At 44.4% G+C, this 20,292-nt stretch overlaps 1 protein-coding gene and 1 long non-coding RNA gene across 3 annotated transcripts in view; both read right to left on the bottom strand.

Moving 5' to 3' along the window:
- Window positions 1–20,292, bottom strand: part of BMERB1 (bMERB domain containing 1) — a 145,020-nt gene that overhangs the window by 62,481 nt on the left and 62,247 nt on the right.
- Window positions 3,813–6,801, bottom strand: LOC112444305 (uncharacterized). The gene is made up of 3 exons (XR_003032613.2): window positions 6,711–6,801; window positions 4,752–4,821; window positions 3,813–4,162 (listed from the first exon to the last, which is right to left on the bottom strand). It is a non-coding gene; the product is annotated as an uncharacterized lncRNA (long non-coding RNA).

Raw genomic sequence — 20,292 nt, 5'->3', positions numbered from 1 at the left:
CCTTCTTTATGGTCCAACTTTCACACCCATACATGACTACTGGAAAAAACATAGCTCTGACTATACAGACTTTTGTTGGCAAAGTCTTGCCAGGCTCATTACAAGTCTCATCTCATTTAATCTTCACAACACCTTAGGTGAGGGGTTAACCAGCTATGCTAATGCTAAGTCACTTCAGTCATGTCCGACTCTGTGTGACCCCATAGACAGCAGCCCACCAGGCTCCAGCGTCCCTGGGATTCTCCAAGCAAGAATACTGCAGTGGGTTGCCATTTCCTTCTCCAACGCATGAAAAAGAAAAGTGAAAGTGAAGTCACTCAGTCGTGTCCGACTCTTAGCGACCCCATGGACTGCAGCCTACCAGGCTCCTCTGTCCATGGATTTTCCAGGCAAGAGTACTGGAGTGGGGTGCCATGACCATGGGCCAAAGCCAGTCCCCACCCTGATGTTGCAAATAAAGTTTTATTGGAACACTGGCCATGCTCATTCATGTATTGCTTATGGCTGTTTCTGCATTACACCAATAGGATGAGTAGCTGTAACAGAGATTGCATGGCCCACATAACTGCAAATATTTGTAGAAAAAGTTTGCCAACCCCTGCCCTAGATGGTAGATGCTATCATTCCCCTAATTTAAATTAGGTTAAAAAAAAACACACATTTAGACAGTAACAATAATAGCTAACATTTATTTAGCACTTATTACATGCTAGGATCAAATCACCTTATTTAACTCCCAAAATAGCCCTGGGTGATAAAAACTGTTTTCATCCCCCTTTCACAGAAGAGCAAGTCAAGGCTCAAGAAATGGAGAAAGTGGTGGGGTCAAGATTTAAAACCAGACCTGTCCTACTCCAAAGTCTTTGTTGCCATCAATTCTATTCACTTAAGAACTACCTCCCCACTTAAGAAGTATCATCATCAGCTTAGCAATCAGAAAACTGAGTCTATTTTATTGCCTTAGATATATGGAGAGTAGCTATTTTTTAATTTCATTTTTTAAATTATTGGAGTATAATTGCTTTACTGCGTTGTGTTAGCTTCTGGTGTACAACAAAGTGAAGTAGCTATAGGTATACATATATCCCCTCCGTCCCACCCCTTACCCCCTCCCCACCCCTCTAGGTCATTAAAGAGCACTGAGCTGAGCTCCCTGTGCTTTATAGCAAGTTCCCAATAGCTAGCTATTACACGCATGGTGGTGTATATATGTCAACAAAGAGGAGCTGTTTTAAAGATCTAGCAGGTGATTATCTGGGGAGCTCTGCCCCAGGAATTAGGATACACCTGGGCTAAGGGGCAGGGGGCAGGTCCAAGGACCTTCATGCAGGGGGTCTTCAGCCCAGACCCTGAGAAATGCGGGTACAAGATGTCAGTAAGTGAATATCATGCATGGTTTCTTTCAGTCTGACCTTGTATGACAGAACTAGCATGATGGAAACCTCGGCAACATTCTCCAGCTAGAAGGAAGGCAACCAACAGTGGATGTGTCCACAAGGACAAATCCCAGGAGGAGCTGGATAAGCATTTCAGGACAGCTAGAGAAGATGGTTGCCACAAGGATCTAAGAGAGCAAAGCATGGTTGTTTAGAACAAGCAGAGCACTAAGGCACAGAAGTCCCCAGGGCTCCAACTGCCATGGCTGTCACTCAGCTTAGAGCAGCTGAGTCACTTCTGGGGGATGAAGCAGCTAAATCCATCCTTTTTATCCCCAAATGCCACACCAGGAAGACTCACGCCTCATGAGCACAGCAGCACTGGCAAGCAAGAGCTGAGCGCTGAGCACCGGACATGACTGGGATGTTCCTGCAGGTTTAATCATTTATCTTGAAAACGTAAAGCTACCTGGGGACAGGGCAGTGATGGTGGGCATGGCAAGCGAGGGCTGACGGTCTCCTAGAAATTTATAATTTAAATTTAGAGAGAAGGGAAACTGCTGGGGACCAAAAGAGAAATCTTCCCCGGTCAGTCGTCTCCAGCCATGGGTCACAACATGAATCTAAGTCCAGGGTCCCCTGGGCAATACCCACTTCTGTTTCTGCTTCCTCATTTCATGTACCCAGAGCTGTCACATATGAAGCATCACTAGGAGTCCAGCACTAACTCATCCTGCTCCTAAATACCTTGGCAGGTAGGTACGCACATTATCACCCTCTCTTTATAGGTTAATAAGATGAGGCTCAGAAGGAACATAAGTGATTGGCCAAAGTCATTCAACCAGTGAATGGCACAGACCCAGGACTGTCTGATTCCAAAGTCCAGGCTGTAGGTCAAAGGGCTACAGGATAGCATTTCCAAAACCTCAATCACTGTGCAGAATTCACCACAATCATGTACTATCGGTCAGGCTTTCCAGGTGGCACTGATGGTAAAGAATCTGCTTGCCAATGCAGGAGACTCAGGTTCAATCCCTGGGTTGGGAAGATACTCTGGAGGAGGAAATGAGAACCCACTACAGTATTCTTGCCTGGAAAATTCCATGGACAGAGGGGCCTGGCGGGCTACAGTGCATGAGGCCAAAGAGTCGGACATGACTAAGTGACTGAACACACACACACACATTATGTTGGGGACTGAATGCTTGTGTCCTCCCCTCACCCTGCCAAAGTCCTATGTTGACACCCTAACTCTTAGTGTGATGGTGTTTGGAGGTGGAGTATTTGAGAGGTAATCAGGGTTATAGGAGGTCACAAGGGTGGGGCCCCCATAATGGATTAGTGCCCTTATATGAAGCATCAGAGCTTGCTTCCTGTCTCTCTGTTGTTCCCCATGTAAGAACACAAGAAGATAGTCGTCTACAAACCAGAAAGAGGGTCCTTACCAAACACCAGATCTGCCAGTGCCTTGATCTTGGACTTCCCAGCCTTTAGAACTGTGAGAAATAACTGTTGTTTAAGTCACTCAGTCTATGATACTTTGTTACAGCAGCCTGAGCTAAGACACTAACTATACCAGCATGTATTCAATATTCTTTACATTGACTTTTTTCACTTATATAAACTCCTTAAAGGAAATTGCATTATCATATCCATACATGCTGTCAATATCACTTAGTATAGTTAGAAAATAATCATAACAGTAAGTCCAATGGAAATAAAGTGATCTTATCAAATTCTGACTAAATACTGTAGCCTGCTTAGAGCTCAGATTGAAAGCCTAACTTTTCTTTCTTAACCATGTAGATGAGTAAGTACTACATAGTTGGCAAGTACTGGAGAGGTGTTAAAGACAAACCATCAAACTGAGGCTTCTTTGACAATTGTAAAGGTCGATAATTGGAAAAAAAAAAAAAGAGTACAGGAGATATTGTGGGCTCAGTTCCAGACCACTGCAATAAAGTAAGTATCTCAATAAAGCAATCACACAAAGTTTTTGGTTTCTCAGTGCACAAAAGAATTTCGTTTGCACTTTACTGTAATCAAATGTGCAAGAGCATTTTGTCTAAAAAAAAGAAAACAATGTATGCACCTTAATTTAAAAATACTTGATGGCTAAAAAATGCTAACCATCATCTGAGCCTTCAGTGAGTCATAATCTTTCTGCTGGCGGAGGGTTTGGAATGTGAGAATTACCAAGACGTGACACAGAGACACGAAGTGAGCAAATGCTATTGGAAAAGTGGCAAGACAGACTTGTTTGACACAGAGATGCCATAAAACTTCAGTTTGTAAAACACACAATATCTGGGAAACACAATAAATTGAAGGATGCCTGTAATTTTCGTGCAACCTAATTCATTGTGGTTTTGTCACCGAACTCAGATCTAGCTGCTCGCCACTTAAAAGCCATTAAAGAAGCCAGGTTGGTGAAAGGCAAGTTTGCTTTATTTTGGATGCTGGCAACTAGTGGGGAGGGCAGGCACCTGTCCAAAGGCTGACTCCACCCCCCCTTCACCCAACAGTCAGTGGGCAACAGCTTTTATAGACAGAGGGAGGGGGCTACATGCAGAAATAGCACAGTCAGCTCTGACAGTCATCTTGAAATGAGTCATCAGTGGTCTGACCAGCATCATTTTGATTCTTTTAGGTACAATTCCTTCAGTTCCGGGGCTGGTTTGTTTCCATGTCCCTGTGGCCAGTTCTCAAAATTGTGGCAGCTTAGGAATGGCTAGAGTCTGGTCATCATGTAGTTAACTTCTTCCACTGGGTGGTGGTTTCAGCATCTATAAGAGAGCTCACAGGATATGGCTTAGAACATGATCTACAACACAGGAGAAGGAAATCAAGGTCCTGACTGTGATTAATGGCTACATTATTATTTGGTTTCCTTCGTTTCTGCATTTTCTCACTTTTCCGATTAAACTCATTCTTTCACTAAAGCTTTTCCACAGACAAAAGGCAGGCTGAGGACATGGGGGACAAGGGTCACAGCATTCCAGTTTGAGGCTAAGAGCATCTGGGTACCAGGGTCACCCTTCCTACCCCCGGGAAAGCTTCCGTAGAATCAAATTCCAGTTCCTTTGGTTGGAAAGGACTTAGAGGCCCTGGGGACAGCCTCATCTCCATGTCTGACAGGATGTGGAAGGACATGACACGATTTGCTTCTGAGGGTCCCTCAACAAACAGCAGGGGGCTCAATCTCTTGAGTTCTCATTGGAAATTAAATGAGAACTGAGGCGTGAAGGCAAGTGTGTCAGATTTTTTCGCCCAAAGATGAATCAGCCATTTTGAGTCATTATTTTAACCCAGCTTGTATCATAGAAGCAATTTAATGATGGTGGATGTATTCATTTCAGTCCCACAAACACTTACTGGCGCCCAGCATCCTTGGAACATCCTCAAAAGGACACACAAGAGAAGGGCCTTTGGAGAACGGGGGAGCCTGCGGGTAAGCATCAGAGGACAATCACCTTCAGCCTAATATGTCCTTTTCTATCCTGTGAATAGATGTGGAACTTTTTTTTTTAAGTCTTTATTGAATTTGCTACAATATTACTTTTGTTTTATGTTTTGGTTTTTTGTCCACCCAGGCATTAGGATCTTAGCTTCCCCACCCAGGGATCAAATCTGCACTCTGCACATTGGAAGGCAAAGTCTTAATCACTGGGACACCAGGGAAGAACCTAACGCCAGGAGAGAAACTATCTGAATTTTGTAATAAACTTTTTAAAATTTTTGGAATAAATTTTTATGTATAGAAAACTTGCAAAGACACTACAGAGAATTCCTATCTGCCCTTCCCCTAATGCCCACCATTGTTAATACATCTGATGCGGCTGATTTACTGTATTTGTTGTTGTTGTTTAGTCGTTAAGTTGTATCCAACTCTTTTGACCCCATGGACTATAGCCCGCCAGGCTCCTCTGTCCATGGGATTTCCCAGCAAGAATACTGGAGTGGGTTGCCATTTCCTTCTCCAGGGGATGTTTCCTACCCAGGGACTGAACTGAGGCAGGAGGCAGGTGAGCGCCCGTCCACCAGGGTAAAGCTATTGGAGATTCAGTCCTTGTGGATCAAAACTCCAAGAAGAAAAAAGCAGGACAATTAAGGGAGGAGGCTGGGCCCGGCCCAGACCACGTATTTCTCATTCCCCAAGTCAGAAGACCTCCTTGACCACACATGCACAGAAAGGCTCCTTGGAGACCAAAGGGGAGTTATGTTAAGGGATGTTCTACCCAGAGGCCTTTTCAGTAAGATCCATCTTGGCTAAGAGATGCATGCGCACACATGGGAGGGTCCTGCGATATACCAAATACAGACAGTGAACTGGGGAAATTCAAATGACTGGCCAAAGGAAACCCGGAAAAATGCCTCATAAAAGTGATTCAAGCTGCCACGAGGGTGCAACTCGGCGACTCTCTCTCCCTGAGAGCGCCCGTGTGTCTTTCCACACGGACTGTACTATTTTACTTCTCAATAAACACTTTACCTGTTTCACTACTTTCCATCTTTGTAGGAATTCTTTTCTGCAAAGCTGAAGGGCCAGGGCCCTTGTCACTGACCACTGATCTAGTGACTAGGATTTGGTGCTTTCACTGACGCAACCCGGCCTCAGTCGCTGGCTGGGAACCCCAGCCACTGCAGGCCGAGGCCACCCAAGATCATATCCCGCGTCTCGTGCATAGGCAGGCGGATTCTTTACCACTGAGTGACCAAAGAAGCCCAATTCACTGTTAACTGTGTTGTTTGAATGCTTACCATGGCAGGTGTCATCGGCTGAAAACATTAAAGAAAAAGAGAAAAAGCTTTTTGGGTACAGGTACCGTGAGAGCCAGGTGAGCCCTCAAAGACGGCCTATGAGAGGGGCCGTTATGGGCATGAACTTTTCAGGTGTCACGACCACCTCCCAGGCTGATCTTGGTCCCATCGGTTGATGAGTCTGGGCCTCAGTTTCTTCATCTGCCACATGGGGACAATCACTCATGTCTCAGCTGATCTTCGTGCCAGGCATAAAGAAACTTCTCTGTAATGTTTGCTCTTATTATTCATTTAATAAATATCAATGAAAACCTGCTTCATGCCAGATCCTGCTCTAAGTAATGAGGATGAAACAAAACAGACAAAAGCCTTGTTCTCATCAAGCTGACCTTCTAAGAAGGGGTTTATGTGTCAGGGAGAAAAGTCATTAGCTCACAGCTTTCCTCTGATGCTAGGTTTGGACAGATTGCAGTTCAAGTCCTGGCTCTACCAGTCACTGTGTGATCTGGACCACGTTACTGATTCTTCCCAAGACTCAGTTTCCTCCTCTGTAAAATGGACAGTAAGTCCTACCTCATAGAGTTGCTGCTCTGGAGAAGAAGTAAGATGACACATCCAGTGCTTGGTGCAGTGCCCGGGTGTGATAAAGGGTGGTCAGCATCATTCTTACTACTCACACCTGTCCTTTCCCTGGAAAAGCCAGACCAATGTGGGGGAGGAGACAAGGTCAGCATCATCAAACCTGGAGAACGAGGGCCTGCTGGTCATTTAGACCCACGCCTGCTCCCCAGTGGCTCAGTGGTAAAGAATCTGCCTCCAGTGCAGGAGATGCATGTTCAATCCCCGGGTCAGGAAGATCCCCTGGAGGCAGGCATGGCAACCCACTCCAGTATTCTTGCCTGGGAAATCCCATGGACAGAGGAGCCTGGTGGGCTACAGTCCATACAGTCACAAAGAGTCGGACATGACTGAAGCGACTGAGCACGCATGCACACACACATCACCCTGAATGAAGGGTCCAAGAATGGCCCTGCTAGCCCTCAGCCAAGGAGCCAGGTCCTTTAGCTCACCCCCTAGGTCCCCACAGGCACATCTTCCTGGTATCGACCCGAGGGAGAGTCGTAAATACCAGGGAAAGATATCTGAGCCCCATTACTGGGGAACAGATATCCTGATGCATTTCAAAGGCTCCTGGTGATACCCCAGCCTTTTACTGTCATCAATCATTCATGGAGGATAGAAGCTCATTTCAACCCCTCAAACATCCTAGTATGGGATGTATCAAGCATCTCGCCTTCTCGCTATGAAGTGAATATAATGGGAAACAGTCGGTTGCTCTTAATGAGTCACCATTTCCCAAGAAGATGAAGTAACTGCTTTTAATTCAGACGCTCCGTATCCTCCCCCTCCGCCTTGTGAATAAGGATGCCTCTGGGTCCTGCGAGTAATCATACCTCCCTCTGCACGCCACCTTCTCATATGTAATGCCTCTTTATAATCACAATCACTCCACAAGGAAGGTTTTGCAGCTGAAGAAACTGATTTGCCTTCAAATTGTGACCATGGATATTATTCTCTAATGGGATTTTGGGTATGATTTTTTTTTTTTAAGCTTCTCTGAGTTTCTATTTTCTCAGCCACATCTGCCTTGTCTGAGGTCACGAAAGGAGTTAGGGAGAAGGTCTGATCAGCAACAGGGTTAATAAACAGGCTCTGGAGTCAAGTCAACATGGGTTTAAGTTCTGGCTCTGCCTCCTTCTAGCTGCTGCCCTTGGGCAAATGACTTCAACTCTCAGCCTCAGTTTCTTTTTTCTTAATTTTATTTATTTTTGGCTGTGCTGGGGCTTCAATGCTGCACTCAGGCTTTCTCTAGTTGCAGAGAGCAGCATTCTCATGGCGCTGGTTTCTCTTGTTGCAGTGCACAGGCTTAGTTGCTCTGAGGCACGTGAGATCTTCTCAGACCAGGAATCAAACCCACATGCCCTGTGTTGGAAGGCAGATTCTTAACCAATGGACCACTAGGGAAGTCCCAAAGCCTCAGTTTCCTTATCTATAAATTGAGGGCAAGGACATAGCCATGAAATTAAAAGATGCTTGCCCCTTGGAAGAAAAGCTATGACCAACCCAGATGGCATATTAAAAACCAGAGGCATTACTTTGCCGACAAAGGTCCATCTAGTCAAAGCTATGGTTTTTCCAGTAGTCATGTGTGGATGTGAAAGTTGGACTATGAAGAAAGCTGAGCACCAAAGAACTGATGCTTTTGAACTGTGGTGTTGGAGAAGACTCTTGAGAGACCCTTGGACTGCAAGGAGATCAAACCAGTCCATCCTAAAGGAAATCAGTCCTGAATATTCATTGGAAGGACTGATGCTGAAGCTGAAACTCCAATCCTTTGGCCACCTGATGCAAAGAACTGACTGAATGGAAAAGACCCTGATGCTGGGAAAGATTGAAGGTGGGAGGAAAAGGGGATGACAGAGGGTGAGATGGTTGGATGGCATCACCGACTCGATGGACACGAGTTTGAGCAAGCTCTGGGAGTTGGTGATGGACAGGGAGGCCTGGCGTGCTGCAGTCATGGGGTCACAAAGAGTCGGACACGACTGAGAGACTGAACCAAACTGAAGGACAAAGAATGTGGGAACCTCTGAAGGCTCATTCTGAAAGCTCAGAAACCAAAGGAAAAGCAAGGGCTTTACCTCCTGTCTGCTCCACAGCCTCTGAGTTTTGTTGGGACCTGAGTTTCTTTACCATCAGCACTACTGACATGAGGGGCCGGATGATTCTTAGCTGGGGGCCGTCCTGTGCATTGTAGGATGTTCAGCAGCATCCTTTGCCTCTGCACCCTAGAAGCCAGTAGCATCCTCCCACCCACCCAAAGCGTCTTCACACATTTGTGAATGTCAACATAGGAAACAAACTCACTCCCCTCTCCCCAAAAACTAGTGATGGAGACACACTCTTTCAACAGTGCTCTTGGGAGCACAGATATGAGACCCTCGTGCTGCTGCTGCTAAGTTGCTTCAGTCATGTCTGATTCTTTGCGACCCCATGGACTGTAGCCCACAAGATTCTTCTGTCCATGGGAATCCCCAGGCAAGAATATTGGAGTGGGTTACCATTTCCTTCTCCAGAGGATCTTCCCAACCCAAGGATCAAACCCGCATCTCTTAGTGTCTCCTGCATTGGCAGGCAGGTTCTTTACCACTAGCACTAACTGGGAAGCCCAGAGACCCACGTGGGTGTGATTCAAAGTTCATTTCCTGGGACTTCCCTGGTGGTCCAATGGTTAAGACTCCATGCTTCCAATGCAGAGGGTGCAGGTTTGATCCCTCATCAGGGAACTAAGATCCCACATGCCACATCGTGGCTCAGCCAAAACATTTTTTTAAAAATCCGTTTCCCTGGACCTCTCCGGAGTCTACTGAATCAGAATCTCTCTGGAGGAGGCCCCCATAATCTGTATGTCATTAAGGCGATTTCTTCATTCATTTCTTTGTTTCCTGAAATGAGGAGAGAGTGGTGTAATCCCCAGCAAGGGGTCATTATGAAGATTAACTGAGGGGATCCATAGAGCCCGTAACACAGTGTACTCAATAAATGTTGGCTATTTCATTACAGAAGCACTTGTCTGGACAAAGAGGAACATAGAGGACTCCAGGCTTGGGGGAAGCCTGGAGGAAAAACATGGGCAGTGTTAATGGCCTCTCTGTTCAAATGCCAGCTGAGAACTGTAACTAATAAGTTAAAGGTGACACAAGGGAGACCATGCAAGCCCCACAGGGGCTTTGCTCTGCCGATAATCACTTCTCACATTGACTTCATGCTCAACTGCCTCCCCAGCTAAAACAACTCACTGTCAATAAAAGGCAAGAGGTGAAAAAGTAAAAAAAAAAAAAAAAAATCAGCCTGAGTATTAGTTGTTCGTTGCTGCCTTTGAAAATGACCACACATTTATTGGCTTAAAAGAATGCACATGTACTGCTTTATCTTTCTGGAGTCAGAGGTTTGACATGAGTCTCGCTTGTTCTAGCTTCTGGCGGTTGCCTACACCCCTTGGTTAGCAGCCACCTCCTCCATTTTCAAAGTCAGCCATGACAGGAGGAGTCCTTTTTATGGGACATCTCTCTGACCCTTCTTAGTTCTTCACATCTCTCTCTGACTCAGTCAAGAAAGGCTCTCTCATCTTAAGGGCTCATGTGATTAGATTGGGTCCATTCTTGTAATCCATTATAATCTCTTCTTCTCAAAGTCTGTACCTTAATTCCACCTGCAACAATAATTCCTGTTTGCCGTATAAGGTAACATACTCATAGGTTCTGAGGATAGGAGTGTAGGCATCTTTTGGGGACCATTATTCAGTAAATCATGGTCTATATGACAGAGGATACCAGATAAACTGACTGTGGAACGTTCCAGAGTGGGGTCATTATCATCCTCCCAGGCAAAATCTGTGGTCTGTAGAAAGGGACCTAGACCCATTGAAGGAAGTAGGGCATCCAAGCAGTAAGGCTGCCCTCCTGCTCACTGGGGATCATCCACCCCCCCGGCTCAGTGCCAGCAGCCATCACACAACAAACACCCTCAGTTGATAGCATGACTCAACTAGAAATGCCAGTTCTGCCCCTTACTGGCTTGTGACCCTGGACAAGATACTTACATTCTCTGAGATTTTGCTTTTTCACTTGTCAAGTGTGTCTAACAACCCTACCTTGCAATATTCCTTCATTCCATAATAACTCCCTGCAAGGCTGGTAAGCTGGTCATGTGACCTCTCCCCGTCAAGGTCCACCATTAGTGAAATGGGGATAATAATTAACTAACTCAGTGGTTGTGGTGCTGGTTGAATGACAGGTTGTGTGCAAGGCTCTTAATGTGGCACCTGGTACATCATAAGGAGTGCGAGGTTGTCAATGACCACAAGTACTATCATCATCAACATCCCCACCCTCATCATCATTACCATCTTTATCATCTTCTGCAACATCGTGATCATCACCATCCCTGCCATCATCACCATCATCCCTACCATCATCACCACCGTCACCATCAGAAGCAGCAGCAGCATCACCGACATCAAAAGAGAAACCAGACAATCTCAGACCAACACCACAGCTGAAACTGGAGACAGGGAAGGACAGAAGAGATCAGCCCCAGGAGCTCCTGTGACAACTTTACCTCCCTCCCCAGAACTCCCTTTAATGGGAATGCCCTACCCCTTACACCATCCCATTCCATGCCTACCTAAGGACAATGAGAAGCACTAAGTCCCACCAGCATCATCGACAAAACTAGCCTTAGGTCTGGAGGGAAGGGAATGGGAGGTGATATTAAGGTAATGGAAAAAAAAATTTTTTTAAGCAACTATTCTAGAATAAGGGCTTCCCTGGTAATGACTCTGCCTGCAATGCAGGAGACCCAAGTTAGATCTCTGGGTTGGGAAGATCTCCTGCAGAAGGAAATAGCAACCCACTCCAGTATTCTTGCCTGGAGAATCCCATGGACAGAGGAGCCTGGCAGGCTACAGTCCATGGGGTCATAAATATTATCCTTCAAGGAATTACCTCAGAATGCTTCTAATAATCCTAACATTCCTCAAGCCTTTTAAAACTTTTATTAGACAGCTATATGATGATTCAATCCTTTCTGGAATAAGGAGAGGGATCAATAAGCAAACTCTTCTTTGATCGCTGCTTTCAAATAAATTTATGAGCCATTCCAGACAAAATAGTTTAACACACCTATATTCACTTTTTTATATTCACAAGATTTGATTACTTAATTTGCACCACCTGGCTCAGAATGACTTTTCCAAAAATGAAACTCCCTCTCCAAGACAAAAGTTGCTTATCACCATTAAGGGTGCTCACAAGACCTCAACATGGATTGGGATTGTGGTCCCCAAGAGAGGTTTCCATTTGAATGATGTGTGTGCAATATTTCCAGAGTGGGGCTTTGAAGGAGGGTGACACGTGAGTTCTGGCAGTTTATTTAACAATCTGTAATGTCATATTTTCCCTTCTAAGTGACCCTCAATGAGTCACCAAGTGGCTCTGTCATATTTCTCCAACCCCAAGCAGAAGGGCTCAGCTTGGTTTCTGAGGTCCTCTGAGACCCTACCAGAGAACAAAGTATTCTCTCTAATTCAGAGGGAACTGTTAGGAATGCTGAGTTAAAACCATGGAAATCGATAACCCTATAATAACAATAAGGTAACTGTCCAATTAAAACTGCATAAAAACAACTAATGCTTTTTGGCATTTCTGTAGGTTCATCCTATTATTCAAAGTTCTTTTTTTTTTTTAATGTCCTCCAGCCCTGAAATCTCAGAACAACTTCATGAATATAGACAATTACGAATCTACCCTGAGCTGTGAATCATGCATCTTTTAGTAAGGCTCCCTCACACTTCCAATTTTCAAACCAATTCAGAAGTAAGCGGAGGGCCTGGGTCACACAAGGGTGGGTAGAGAACCAGATGGTGCTGCTGAAAAGCCCGCTTGGTGGGCTAAGATGATTGGAATCTACAGGAATATAAATTGAGACTGTCTAAAGTAATATTTCAGTTTTTAAAAATTGCTTAGCCTTAAAATCATGTGGCTCATTTCATCTCTCTCTGCCTGGAAACTTAACTGGAGACATAAACTGCTTGGAGAACATAATTTTAACTCGGAAAGTTTGAGAATGAGGAACAGCCTAGGATGAATTCTTATCTGAGTGGTTTGCCTGGGATTCAGGATGCTCGAGGGTCAAAGAAAACCAGCCAGGGAAGGCTACTTATGGGCTTTGTGCGAGCATGAGTGGGTCAAGTTCAGTGTTCACCAACAGGATTGTAAACTGGAAAACCAGAGGGAGAGTCAGATTACAGCAGAAGAGAAAAGACACAAACGTTGAAATGGACTTGGCAGATTGAAAGTCCAGTGTGAGAGGCAAGATAAAATCCTAAACAGAAAGGCCACAGGCAAAAACATCAGGGCCAGAAATACTCAGTTTTGTTTTGTTTTTTTATGAAAGTTCACACTTTGTCCACATTTCCTTGGTTTTTACCTATTGTCCTCATTTCTGTGTTTCAGGATCCCATCCAGGACAGCCCGTGACATTTAGTCATCATGTCTCCTTAGGTTTCTCTTGGTTGAGACAGTTTCTCAGAGTGGTCTCATTTTTTTTTAAAAATAATATGTATTTATTTATCTGGCTGCACTGGATTTTAATTGCAACATGTAGGATCTAGTTCCCTGACCAGGTGTTGAACAAGAGACTCTGGAGTGCTAAGTCTTAGCACCTGGATCACCAGGAAAGTCCCAGAATGTCCTTGCTTTTGATGACGACCTTGACAATTTTAAGGAGTAGTCGTCAGGTGTTTTGCTGAATGTCCCTCCACTGGGATCTGCCTGGTATTTCTCTGATGACTGGACTGGGGCTATGGGTTTTTGGAGGAAGATCATAGAGCGAGAGTGCCATTCTCCTTGCCTTCTGTCAAGGACACATACTCTAAAGGTTACTCTTGATCCAGGTCACTCTTGATCCTGACCCCGATCTCATAGCTGAGGTCATGTTTATTAGGTTTCTCCCCCTACTCCTTTCCATACCATCCTCTTTGGAAGGACATCAATAAGCACAGCCCACATTTACAGGATGGGGAGTTATGCCCACTTCCTTGAGGGCAGAGTATGGTATTATTTTTATAAATAGAAAAAAAATTCCTACATTGGAAGATGAAGAGGATCACAAGCCAGTGGATCACAAACCCAGAACTTCTTGCATGTCTCAGCCAGAACTGGGGGTGTGGGTAGAGCCAGTAACCCGGCAAGAGATTCAAAATCAGAGCATTTGAGTTCAAGCATCACTGTGGCTTCAAAAAAGCTGAAGATGCCAAAAAACTGGACGCAAAAGCTAGCCAAGATTTCAGCCAGTTGGGATTTATTTCATAAGCACAGAGTTTTATTCTCTCTGGCCTCCCTTTTGAACATGCAAGGCTCAACCCCCGTGAAGGGGGTCATTCTTCTGTGGGACCCTGGGCCAATGACATAGCCTCAGAAGGTCTGGGGGGCTCTTCATATATTCACCAAACCTACTCTAGGCCAAACAATGTTCTAGGCTCTAGGCACAGAGACACGCAGCATTCATCCCAGTGGAGAAGATGGGCTGCAAGTAAAAAAAGATAAACAGCCTTTAAGTCGACTGGACTATGTGGAGAGTAAAATATGGTTATGGGCTGGTAATTGGTGGCGCCTTCAAACAGTGTGGCTGGGGAAGACCTCTTTGAGAAAGTGACATTTGAGCTGACATTAAATGATCAAGAGGAGCTGGCCTGGGAAGACAGAAGGAAAGGATGTTACCGTCAGATGGAACAGCAAGTGCCGGAGCCGTGAGACGGGAACAAGCTTGATGTTCATGAACAGAGAGAAGGTCAGTGTGGGTGGAACAAAATGAGAACAGGGGAGGGTGTGACATGATGGTGAGACAGGAAGGGGCCAGATAATGCAAGGCTGGTGGAAAGCTGGATTTTATTCTGTGACTGACCTACAGAAGAATTCTAAGCAGGGGAGAGATAAGACTGCTGTCTTCTGTGATAGAAGGTGTAAAGGTAGGGAGCAGGCATAGAGGTAGGAAGATCAGCTTCCTGCAACTGCTTCAGGGATTTGGAGGATTAAATGCAGCATAATATATGCAAAGTGCTTAATCGAGGGCTCAGTCATAGCAAGAGATCGATAAACACAATAAAATAAAATAAATGCAATCAAAAAGCACACAACTGCTGTTATGCAGATTCCAGCTGTTTCTTCCGGCTCAGCCACAGTCACCTCTGTAGCTCCCACTCTGTGGACTTTTGCAGAAGGTGATTCAGCCCTACAGTTGCTGGCCATCCTGTTCCCACAGATAGGGCTGTCTGATCTGGGGTGTGGCAGACAGGTGGCTGGGAGGTTGAGCATTTTGGGGGCACATACACACACACCCAGGTACATAAGATGGGGACTGAAACATTGGCCCAGGCCCCAGTTAGGACTGGAGTGTGTTCTGAGGGTCCTGTGTGAAGGATAACAGAATATGTCACCCCAAAACATGTCCCTTTCCCATAAGGATTATTAGCTGAAAGCAACTGAGGGAAAAAAAAAAGGTACAAGAAAAGCTCCCTACCTTTTTCAATTTGCCTAAAAGTAGGATATCAATTTATAATAAAGGTCATAAATTGTGTAACATATATATATATATATCTAATATATATAATGGTATATATTATATATACCTTTATAAATTGTATAGAGGTAATAAATTTAAATTTATTATAAATTATAATAAAGGTTATATATTTATAAAATTATAAATCTCCCTTCTGTACCAGGGGGGAGAGAAACTAATCAGTGCAAACAACTCTAGATTTTCATCAGCCTGGCGATGTCTCCAGAGGAATCTATACGATAAACTTAAAGACTAACCAATCCTTATCCTGCATTACTTTCCCCCATCTACCTACCTTCCCATTAGAAACTCAAAGTCCCTTTTCTTGTCTTGTCACTTCCCTAAAAATGTATCGTTCTTCTGTGCAGATTCTGTATCAGCCCGAGTTCTAACCACCCTGATGAGCTACTCATTATTGAGTGCTCCCAGGTATATGTGTGATTGCACATGTTAATAAACTTGGCTGTTCTTCTATTTTGTCAGTTTCATTTACAGGGCTGCAGCCAGGGCGTCTGAGATGGGCAGAGGAAAATGATTTTTTTCCCTTTCCAATACTTGTTGGCACCTCCAAATTGGGTGCAAGTAACTGAGGGCCACACGCTTGTCTGGTGATAGAGAGGGAAAAAAAGATGCTGAATCTGGAGTGGGTTGCTGAGGGCAAAAGAAAAACAAGATCAGAATGAAGTTGTCCCAAGGGATAACCTGGAGGTGACAAATTATATTTGGAGAAAGGTAGGAAAAATTAGACTCTGTGGTGTGGAAAGGAGCAGAGGAAAGAGTCATCAATACCCCCAAGACTGGAAAACTCCACCGTGAGTCACCAAGAGCCCACGTCAGGAAACAGCTATTTTGAGCTTGGTTAGAGAGTGTGGCACTGTCTGCTTTTACTGAGACGAGTGAGTGGCTGAGCCAGGACGTTAGCTATTCATATCACTGCTTCCCCGAAACAGAATCTCAATCAACTGAGTGCTGAGAGTCTAGACCACCTGATTGCACAGAAAATGAAATCTAAAGCATTCAGTAGCTTTGGGTTTGTCAAGCCTAGAAAGTCTGTTCCAGGAGAAACTGGAACCTGCAGAGAGAATCTGCCAAAGGAAAGGCAGGCATCCCTTTCAGAAGACGGGGTGTGAGGAGCAACTTCCTGCTCTGCGCAGCTCGCCCACCCACTTTGTTCAAGGCATTCCAATTCTAAATGTCATATTGTGATATCCCCAGTGGGAAGCGGACATTTGTTGATTTTTGCCTCCCAGCACCTGGTCACCTTTCCTTGGTGAGTGGACTCCCATTTTAGTTGGGAATCTGATGCAGGTAACAATCCTGGGGATTCTTGGGGCTGACCCTGCCTGGGTGTGGTGTTCTGTTCCCCCAGGCACGGAGCTGGTTCAGATGGACACGAAGCTCCATAACAAAACCCATGTAATCAGGTCCCGAGCTTTTGTGTGAACTCTTGGAGGAGGAGAAACTTGGCCTGGTTTCTGCTGGCCATGGACCAGTCATCACATGGATCCTGACAGCAAATCTTCACAGAAAGAAGAAAAGCCAAGAGATGGAGAGAAACAGAGGAACCCTGGATCAACTTCTCCTGGAGGAACAGAACTCAGTGCATCCTCTTTTTGCTTAAGCAGTTTGAGTTTTCTGTGGCATATAACCAGGTCACACAAATACTCCACATCTTCTAAGAGAAATGTGTAAGAAGGAGCGGCAGAGGGTGAAAATACTGCTGTGGTCACAGGGCTGTGGATCCAGGGCAGTCCTGTGTTTCCCCTTGTCCATAGTCAAAAATGCCAATACAACGGCTTCCTAGGTCAGGGGTCACAAACTACAGCCCATGGACCAAATCCAGCCCACCAATGTATTTGTATAGCCTGTGAGCTAAGGATGGTTTTTACATTTTTTTTAAATATTGGAGGAAAAAAAATCAAAAGAAAACAAATAGTTGGTGACATGTGAAAATTACACAAAATTCACATTTCAGTGTCCCTAAATAAAGCTTTATTGGAATGAAGCCATTTCCATTTGTTTATGTATTATCTATGGCTGCTTTCACACTACAACAGAGCTGAATGGTTGGAATAGAGACCATCTGGCTTCAAAGACAAAAATATTTACTACTAGCCTGTTAAGAGAAGGTTTGCAGACCTCTGTCCTAAAGGATCCTTTAGACAAAAGAGATTCTGTAACTTGCCTTTTATAAACTAGGCTATTAAGAGGTTTAAGTTCCAAACTTACACAGAGAAACATGTCCAAAAGATTGGCTTTTCTTGCCAAGTAAAAAAATGAGGAAAAGAATTGCTAATTATTTATAGAAACTTGTTTAGAAGAAACTCCATGTTAAGGTTATAAACCAGAAGTACTATTCAGAACTCAAAAAATAATCCCAAAGGCAACAGCAATGATATATTCAATTTCAGTAATGATTATTTTCCCATAACTGTGAAAAGTCTATTTCTAGAAACTTCTATTGTTTTTAATAATCTAAGAACTAATATAAGCCATAACTTAAATGAACTTTAGAGTAAGAAGAACAATACCTATTATTTATTAAGCCTTTACTATTTGCCAGGCAGAGTCTGAACATTTTACTTACATTCACACGTTTAATGGTCCCAACCACTGTACAGGATAGATACTATTATTCTACCTATTTAGCAGATGAATAAACCAAGGCACAGAGGCAGGTTGAGTAATTTGCCTACAGTCACAGAGCCAGCAAATACTGGGGCCAGGATTCAAACCCCTATAAACTGGTCCCCTAAATTGAACTACAAAGTGGGGTAGACTATCTCAGCTTTATTTAAAGACACATTTTAAAACATTAATTTATTTGGCTGTGTTGGGTCTTAGTTGCGGCATGCAGCATCTCCATTTTCATTGTGAGGGCTCTTTTGTTGTGAGATCCCTCACAATGCTGGCTCTCTTCTTACAGAGCACAGGTTCCAGAGCTCCAAGGCTTCAGCAGTTGCAGGGCACAGGCTTAGTGGCTCTGCAGCATGTGGGATCTTAGTTCCCCAACCAGGAATCAAACCCAAGTCCCCTGCATTGCAAGGCAGATTTTTTAACCACTGGACCACCAGGGAAGTCTCAATCTCAGCTTTATTTCAAAGAGATGAGGAGGGATTTCCCAGGCCCTGCAGTGCTTAGGATTCAGCACTTTCACTGCTGGGGCCCAGCTTCAATCTCTTGATTGGGGAATGGGGACCTAAAATTTCACAAGCTCAATTTACTATTATTTTTTTTCAACAACAACAACAAAAATAGATGAAGGTAATGAGATTCCACCTGGTGAGACAAAAGACAAGAAAAAAAAAATTTTTTTTTTTAAAGACAAGAAAATTTAAACACAAAATTGTTCTCTGCCCGTTTGGGCCTCCTCCCTACCCTTTAGTGTATGTTTTGCATCTGCACTAATCAGACCTCCTTGGGAGACAAACTCCCTTCTTTATCTTGTAAAGGCCCTGATGACCCACGCCTGCTGCTCACTTTGCTCATGTAGATCTGGATTGTGTAAACCGTCAGTAATGCGTCATTTGACGCTTAATTTTCCTAACTGTGCTTTGACCACTAACAGCAGAGCATTCCTCAGAGCTTTCTAAAAGACTGTCTCCCGGGTTATCACCCTCAGGTTGGCTCCAGTAAAATTTCCCACCTTTTTCTTAGATTGACTACTGATTAATTTTTCATCAACACACTACAGTCTGAAGTTTAATTAGTAGCACAATGTAGCACGCACTTTTCTTTCTTAACTTCGTAGAATTCCAGCTTTTCTGAAAAATGTCTTTTCTCTGAGCCTTCAACATGGTCACGTTCAGAGAACATAAGCCCCGCCCCTCTCCAGTTTCCCACATCTGATTGGTCCAGGTGTGGACATCTGACCCACGTGGACCAATAGGCTCCTTCTATGAGACTTCAGTACTGAGATTATGATTCCAGCCTCAATCTAACTGCTGTCTTAAAACAGAAGCCTGGTAGGGACTTCCCTGGTGGTCCAAGTGGCTAAGACTCGGAGCTCCCAATGTAGGGGCCCCAGGTTAGACCCCTGGTCAGGGAACTACATCACAACTAAGACCCAGAGCAACCAAATAAATAAATATTAAAACAGCAACAACATAAGCTGTTTGCCACAAGTTCCGAAAACCAGAAAAAGCCCCTCTGCAGTGTGAGACGAATGAGAGAGATATAAAGAGAAACGGACGTGGAGGAAGGGAGCTCCCTGATTCACAACATATTCTAGTCCCTTCCTGAATTCCAGCACTTCTCCACCCTGGGTTTTGTGAGGCACCCCCGTGATGGTTAATTTTAGTGTCAACTTGAGTGGGCCACTGTGCCCTGATTAAACATTATTTCTGGGTGTGTCTGTGAGGGTGTTTCTGGATGAGATTAGCATTTGAATGGGTGGACTCAGTAAAGTAGATTGCCTTCCCCATGAGGACTGGCAGGATTCAGTTCCTGAAAGACCTGAATAGACAAAAGGCAGAAGAAAAGACGAGCTCACCTCTTTTTTCCCTGCTTCACTGATTGAGCTGGGACGTCTCCTCTCATAGTCTCCTGCCCTCTGACTGGTATTTGTATCATCGGCTTCCTAGGTTCTGAGGCTTCCTCCACACTCAGACTGGCTTTCTTGAGTCTCCAGCTTGCAGATGGCAGATCGTGAGAATTCTCAGCTTCCATAATCACACGAACCAGTTCTTTACAACTCTTTTTTTAAACATATATTTCCTAATGAGTTCCTCTGGAGAATCCTAATACCAGAATCCTAACCCAGGACCCTTACATAATATTCCCCTTTGGCTAACTGAATGAGTTTCAATTACCTACAACCAAAAGAATCCTCAAACGTACCCCATTGAAGGGAAAAACACTCTTCCAGTTTTCATATTCTCTGAATTGTCAGCATGGGCCTCTGAAATAATGGGTTTGCTGGATTTCTAATTATTTCCTTAGTTGGGCACTAACTAGGCCAGCTCCCAGGAAT

The sequence above is a fragment of the Bos taurus genome, chromosome 25 (genome assembly GCF_002263795.3).
Source record: "Bos taurus isolate L1 Dominette 01449 registration number 42190680 breed Hereford chromosome 25, ARS-UCD2.0, whole genome shotgun sequence".
Lineage (NCBI taxonomy): Eukaryota > Metazoa > Chordata > Mammalia > Artiodactyla > Bovidae > Bos > Bos taurus.
This window is presented reverse-complemented; position numbering and strand designations above follow the sequence as displayed.